The sequence below is a fragment of the Entelurus aequoreus genome, linkage group LG07 (assembly GCF_033978785.1).
Source record: "Entelurus aequoreus isolate RoL-2023_Sb linkage group LG07, RoL_Eaeq_v1.1, whole genome shotgun sequence".
Lineage (NCBI taxonomy): Eukaryota > Metazoa > Chordata > Actinopteri > Syngnathiformes > Syngnathidae > Entelurus > Entelurus aequoreus.
The window spans coordinates 5623094-5630593 of NC_084737.1; the positions used below are offsets into that span (position 1 = coordinate 5623094).

Sequence of the window (7500 nt, forward strand, 5' to 3'; positions counted from 1 at the left end):
TTTGAAAATGGATATTCCAGCATAAAGATCTGGTATCGGCGATATCAATATTTCAGTATGGATGCAGTCATGCAGTCCAAAGAAGTGTGAGTACAAAAGTGTGACACACAGTGTGTTGTTGTGTCTACAAACAGCAAGTTGTGTAGAGTCCGTCTAACAGTGATAGTCACTATCTGCACACCTGTGTCACAGTGGAAGGGGGCGGGGCCATAGATGATACCAGCTTCTATCACCAAGTATCATTATTTTCTGCATGACGATAGTTGCCATGGTTACACCACACTTATGATGTGGGACAACAATCCCCTTGTTATTAAGGTCCATGTACAGATGTTTACATGTACAGATGTTTACATGTACAGATGTTTACATGTACAGATGTTTACATGTGGAGTGTGACAGATGTTTACATGTACAGATGTTTACATGTGGAGTGTGACAGATGTTTACATGTACAGATGTTTACATGTGGAGAGTGACAGATGTTTACATGTACAGATGTTTACATGTACAGATGTTTACATGTACAGATGTTTACATGTGGAGTGTGACAGATGTTTACATGTACAGATGTTTACATGTGGAGAGTGACAGATGTTTACATGTACAGATGTTTACATGTACAGATGTTTACATGTACAGATGTTTACATGTGGAGTGTGACAGATGTTTACATGTACAGATGTTTACATGTGGAGAGTGACGGATGTTTACATGTGGAGTGTGACAGATGTTTACATGTACAGATGTTTACATGTGGAGTGTGACAGATGTTTACATGTACAGATGTTTACATGTGGAGAGTGACGGATGTTTACATGTGGAGTGTGACAGATGTTTACATGTGGAGAGTGACAGATGTTTACATGTACAGATGTTTACATGTGGAGAGTGACAGATGTTTACATGTACAGATGTTTACATGTGGAGAGTGACAGATGTTTACATGTACAGATGTTTACATGTGGAGTGTGACAGATGTTTACATGTGGAGTGTGACAGATGTTTACATGTGGAGTGTGACAGATGTTTACATGTGGAGAGTGACAGATGTTTACATGTACAGATGTTTACATGTGGAGTGTGACAGATGTTTACATGTACAGATGTTTACATGTGGAGAGTGACAGATGTTTACATGTACAGATGTTTACATGTGGAGTGTGACAGATGTTTACATGTGGAGTGTGACAGATGTTTACATGTACAGATGTTTACATGTGGAGTGTGACAGATGTTTACATGTACAGATGTTTACATGTGGAGAGTGACAGATGTTTACATGTGGAGTGTGACAGATGTTTACATGTGGAGAGTGACAGATGTTTACATGTACAGATGTTTACATGTACAGATGTTTACATGTGGAGTGTGACAGATGTTTACATGTGGAGTGTGACAGATGTTTACATGTGGAGAGTGACAGATGTTTACATGTACAGATGTTTACATGTGGAGAGTGACAGATGTTTACATGTACAGATGTTTACATGTGGAGAGTGACAGATGTTTACATGTACAGATGTTTACATGTGGAGTGTGACAGATGTTTACATGTACAGATGTTTACTTGTACAGATGTTTACATGTACAGATGTTTACATGTGGAGTGTGACAGATGTTTACATGTACAGATGTTTACATGTGGAGAGTGACGGATGTTTACATGTGGAGTGTGACAGATGTTTACATGTGGAGAGTGACAGATGTTTACATGTACAGATGTTTACATGTGGAGAGTGACAGATGTTTACATGTACAGATGTTTACATGTGGAGAGTGACAGATGTTTACATGTACAGATGTTTACATGTGGAGTGTGACAGATGTTTACATGTGGAGTGTGACAGATGTTTACATGTGGAGTGTGACAGATGTTTACATGTGGAGAGTGACAGATGTTTACATGTACAGATGTTTACATGTGGAGAGTGACAGATGTTTACATGTACAGATGTTTACATGTGGAGAGTGACAGATGTTTACATGTACAGATGTTTACATGTGGAGTGTGACAGATGTTTACATGTGGAGTGTGACAGATGTTTACATGTACAGATGTTTACATGTGGAGTGTGACAGATGTTTACATGTACAGATGTTTACATGTGGAGAGTGACAGATGTTTACATGTGGAGTGTGACAGATGTTTACATGTGGAGAGTGACAGATGTTTACATGTACAGATGTTTACATGTACAGATGTTTACATGTGGAGTGTGACAGATGTTTACATGTGGAGTGTGACAGATGTTTACATGTGGAGAGTGACAGATGTTTACATGTACAGATGTTTACATGTGGAGAGTGACAGATGTTTACATGTACAGATGTTTACATGTGGAGAGTGACAGATGTTTACATGTACAGATGTTTACATGTGGAGTGTGACAGATGTTTACATGTGGAGTGTGACAGATGTTTACATGTACAGATGTTTACATGTACAGATGTTTACATGTACAGATGTTTACATGTGGAGAGTGACAGATGTTTACATGTGGAGTGTGACAGATGTTTACATGTACAGATGTTTACATGTGGAGAGTGACGGATGTTTACATGTGGAGTGTGACAGATGTTTACATGTGGAGAGTGACAGATGTTTACATGTACAGATGTTTACATGTGGAGAGTGACAGATGTTTACATGTACAGATGTTTACATGTGGAGAGTGACAGATGTTTACATGTACAGATGTTTACATGTGGAGTGTGACAGATGTTTACATGTGGAGTGTGACAGATGTTTACATGTGGAGTGTGACAGATGTTTACATGTGGAGAGTGACAGATGTTTACATGTACAGATGTTTACATGTGGAGAGTGACAGATGTTTACATGTACAGATGTTTACATGTGGAGAGTGACAGATGTTTACATGTACAGATGTTTACATGTGGAGTGTGACAGATGTTTACATGTGGAGTGTGACAGATGTTTACATGTACAGATGTTTACATGTGGAGTGTGACAGATGTTTACATGTACAGATGTTTACATGTGGAGAGTGACAGATGTTTACATGTGGAGTGTGACAGATGTTTACATGTGGAGAGTGACAGATGTTTACATGTACAGATGTTTACATGTACAGATGTTTACATGTGGAGTGTGACAGATGTTTACATGTGGAGTGTGACAGATGTTTACATGTGGAGAGTGACAGATGTTTACATGTACAGATGTTTACATGTGGAGAGTGACAGATGTTTACATGTACAGATGTTTACATGTGGAGAGTGACAGATGTTTACATGTACAGATGTTTACATGTGGAGTGTGACAGATGTTTACATGTGGAGTGTGACAGATGTTTACATGTACAGATGTTTACATGTACAGATGTTTACATGTACAGATGTTTACATGTGGAGAGTGACAGATGTTTACATGTGGAGTGTGACAGATGTTTACAGGGGTCCAGTTGAATCAATTGTTGTTCTTCTTTACTGTTCTTAGTATCACTTTTACACTTCCTGGTGTAAAAGAATGCCAACACAACATTTTGGCACCTCTGACGCTTTCAGTATTCTCCCTTTTCTGGGGCTTTCCCTCGTTTTCTGCATTACAGCATTCACCCTCGCATTCCTCAAAGAAGATCCACTCGTGCATCCTCCCCCTCCTCTTTGCCAGGCCGGCACATGGAATCCTAGTGTGTGTGTGTGTGTGTGTGTGTGTGTGTGTGTGTGTGTGTGTGTGTGTGTGTGTGTGTGTGTGTGTGTGTGTGTGTGTGTATAGGGCGTTGAAAAGGGCCATTTTAGAAACATCCTCTTTGTGATCAATTGCATCCAGTTACCATAGCAACATGTATTATCACCTGCACCTATATATATATTATGTAGAGAGAGTTAATGCACTCTCTATTAGAAGTGCAACAGCTGGCACGCACACACACACACGCACACACACACACACACACACAATTTAAGGCATTGGTGCTGATGCTGCCTATCGCCATGGTAACCGATGTGTCCTCGCTGGGCGAGTGGTTTTAAAATTGTGTGTGCGTGTGTCGGCGTGACGACCACCGTCTTGTTAGACCCTTTTATTGTGAAGGTCTTGCTTCCACCACAAGGCCGTTCGCACTGCCTTGGACTTGGGTTCGATTCCCCTCCCCCGCTGGCCTTCTGTGCTCACGCTGAGCATCCGTGCTTTGGCCCCTCCCCCGCTTGTGCCAACACTTGGTGGATCCATTTTGATCATTTATTTGACACAATTAATCACCTTGTGGGAGGAGCCATGGCATTATTTCAATCAGGGCTTCTTAACCTTTTTGACCTCTGGGCCCAACTTTTCCACTACAGAGGGCCCCGGGGCCCACCCCAATATTAACACTGCGTGTGAACGTATCTCGTGCGCACGAGAAAGTTTCTCGTGCGCACAAGAAAGTTTCTCGTGGCCACGAGAAACTTTTTATTAAAAAAAAAATATATAATAATAATAATAATAATTTTTTATTTTTTTAATAAAAAGTTTCTCGTGCGCACAACAAAGTTTCTCGTGGCCACGAGAAACTTTTTATAAAAAAAAAAAAAAAAAAATTTTTTTTTTTTATATTTTTTATAAAAAGTTTCTCGTGCGCACAAGAAAGTTTCTCGTGGCCACGAGAAACTACGGAGCCCCTAAAGGGACATGGGAATTTTTTTTTTTTTAGACATGTATCTCGTGGCCACGAGAAAGTATCTCGTGGCCACGATATATATATATATATATATATTTTTTTTTTTTTTTTTTTAATAAAAAGTTTCTCGTGGCCACAAGAAACTTTTTATAAAAAAAAAAAAAAAAAAAAAAAAAATAATAAAAAATATTTTTTTTATAAAAAGTTTCTCGTGCGCACAAGAAAGTTTCTCGTGGCCACGAGAAACTTTTTATTAAAAAAAAAAAAAAAAAAAAAAAAAAAAATTTTTTTTTAATAAAAATTTTCTTGTGGCCACGAGAAAGTTTCTCGTGGCCACGAGAAACTTTTTATTAAAAAAAAAAAAAAAAAAAAAAAAATTATTTATTATTTTTTTTTTTTATAAAAAGTTTCTCGTGGCCACGAGAAACTTTAAAAAAAAAAAAAAAATATATATATATATATATATATATATATATATATTTTTTTTTTTAAATAAAAAGTTTTTTTTATATTTTTTTATTTTTTTTATTTATTTTTTTAAAAAAAAGTTTCTCGTGGCCACAAGAAACTTTTTATAAAAAAAATAAAAAAATAATAATAATAAAAAATATTTTTTTTATAAAAAGTTTCTCGTGCGCACAAGAAAGTTTCTCGTGGCCACGAGAAACTTTTTATTAAAAAAAAAAAAAAATTTTTTTTATTTATTTATTTATTTATTTTTTTTATAAAAAGTTTCTCGTGGCCACGAGAAACTTTAAAAAAAAATATATATATATATATATATATATATATTATTTTTTTTTTTTTTTAATAAAAAGTTTCTCGTGGCCACAACAAACTTTTTATAAAAAAAAATGAAAAAAAAATATTTTTTTTATAAAAAGTTTCTCGTGCGCACAAGAAAGTTTCTCGTGGCCACGAGAAAGTTTTTATTAAAAAAAAAAAAAAAAAAAAAAAAAAAAATTTTTTTTTTTCATAAAAATTTTCTTGTGGCCACGAGAAAGTTTCTCGTGGCCACGAGAAACATTTAAAAAAAAAAAAAAAACATATATATATATATATTTTTTTTATAAAAAGTTTCTCGTGCGCACAAGAAAGTTTCTCGTGGCCACGAGAAACTTTTTATTAAAAAAAAAAAAAAAAAAATTTTATTTATTTATTTATTTATTTTTTTTATAAAAAGTTTCTCGTGGCCACGAGAAACTTTAAAAAAAAATATATATATATATATATATATATATATATTATTATTTTTTTTTTTTAATAAAAAGTTTCTCGTGGCCACAAGAAACTTTTTATTAAAAAAAATAAATAAAAAAAAATTTAAAAAAAATATTTTTTTTATAAAAAGTTTCTCGTGCGCACAAGAAAGTTTCTCGTGGCCACGAGAAACTTTTTATTAAAAAAAAAAAAAAAAAAAAAAAAAATTTTTTTTTTTAAATAAAATTTTTCTTGTGGCCACGAGAAAGTTTCTCGTGGCCACGAGAAACTTTTTATTAAAAAAAAAAAATTTTTTTTTTTTTTTTTTTTTTTTTAATAAAAAGTTTCTCGTGGCCACGAGAAACTTTCTTGTGCGCACGAGAAACTTTTTATAAAAAAAATATTTTTTATTTTTTATTTTTAAAAAAAAATTTTTTATGAAAAGTTTCTTGTGGCCACGAGAAACTTTTTATTAAAAAAAAAAAAAAAAAAAAAAAAAAAATATATATATATATATATATATATATATATATTTTTTTTTAAAGTTTCTCGTGGCCACGAGAAACTTTTTATAAAAAAAAAAATTAATAAATACATTTTTTTTTATTATTATTTTTTTTAATAAAAAGTTTCTCGTGGCCACGAGAAACTTTTTATAAAAGAAAAAATTAAATAAATAAAAAAATTTTTTTTAATTTTTTTTTTAATAAAAAGTTTCTCGTGGCCACGAGAAACTTTTTATTAAAAAAATAAATAAAAAAAATAAAAAAAAAATTTTTTTTATAAAAAGTTTCTCGTGGGCACGTGAAACTTTCTCGTGGCCACGAGAAACTTTTTATTAAAAAAAAAATTTAAAAAAATATTATTATTTTTTTTTTTTATAAAAAGTTTCTCGTGGCCACGAGAAAGTTTCTCGTGTGCACAACAAAGTTTCTCGTGTCCACGAGATACTTTTTATAAAAAAAAAAAAAAAAAAAAAAATTTTTTTGTGGTGTAAAAGTGTATTACACCTGAGTACTTGTGTGATGTTGTCATTACTGCCACAAGTGGTGTAAAAGTGTATTACACCTGAGTACTTGTGTGATGTTGTCATTACTGCCACCTGTGGTGTAAAAGTGTGTTACACCTGAGAAAAAGAGGGGCCCCAACAATTGGCCCCCAGCCCACTTTTTGCAATATTTGTATTCATTTCTGTTTAAAAGGTGTGAGTTATTATGAAGAACCAGCGAGGAGTAACGGAGCCACACACTTGACTGATGTGCGATATTTCAGGGATGACATCATGTGTGTGATATTTCAGTGATGACATCATGCGTGTGACTGATGGGTGATATTTCAGTGATGACATCATGTGTGTGACTGATGGGTGATATTTCAGTGATGACATCATGTGTGTGACTGATGGGTGATATTTCAGTGATGACATCATGTGTGTGACTGATGGGTGATATTTCAGTGATGACATCATGTGTGTGACTGATGGGTGATGACATCATGTGTGTGACTGATGGGTGATATTTCAATGATGACATCATGTGTGTGACTGATGGGTGATATTTCAGTGATGACATCATGTGTGTGACTGATGGGTGATATTTCAGTGATGACATCATGTGTGTGACTGATGGGTGATATTTCAATGATGACATCATGTGTGTGACTGATGGGTGATGAC

At 34.1% G+C, this 7500-nt stretch overlaps 1 protein-coding gene across 1 annotated transcript in view; it reads left to right on the forward strand.

Annotated features, from left to right (window-relative positions):
* LOC133653248 (nucleolar protein 4-like) overlaps nt 1-7500 on the forward strand; it is a 246705-nt gene that overhangs the window by 97574 nt on the left and 141631 nt on the right. The gene's annotated exons all lie outside the window — the stretch shown is intronic.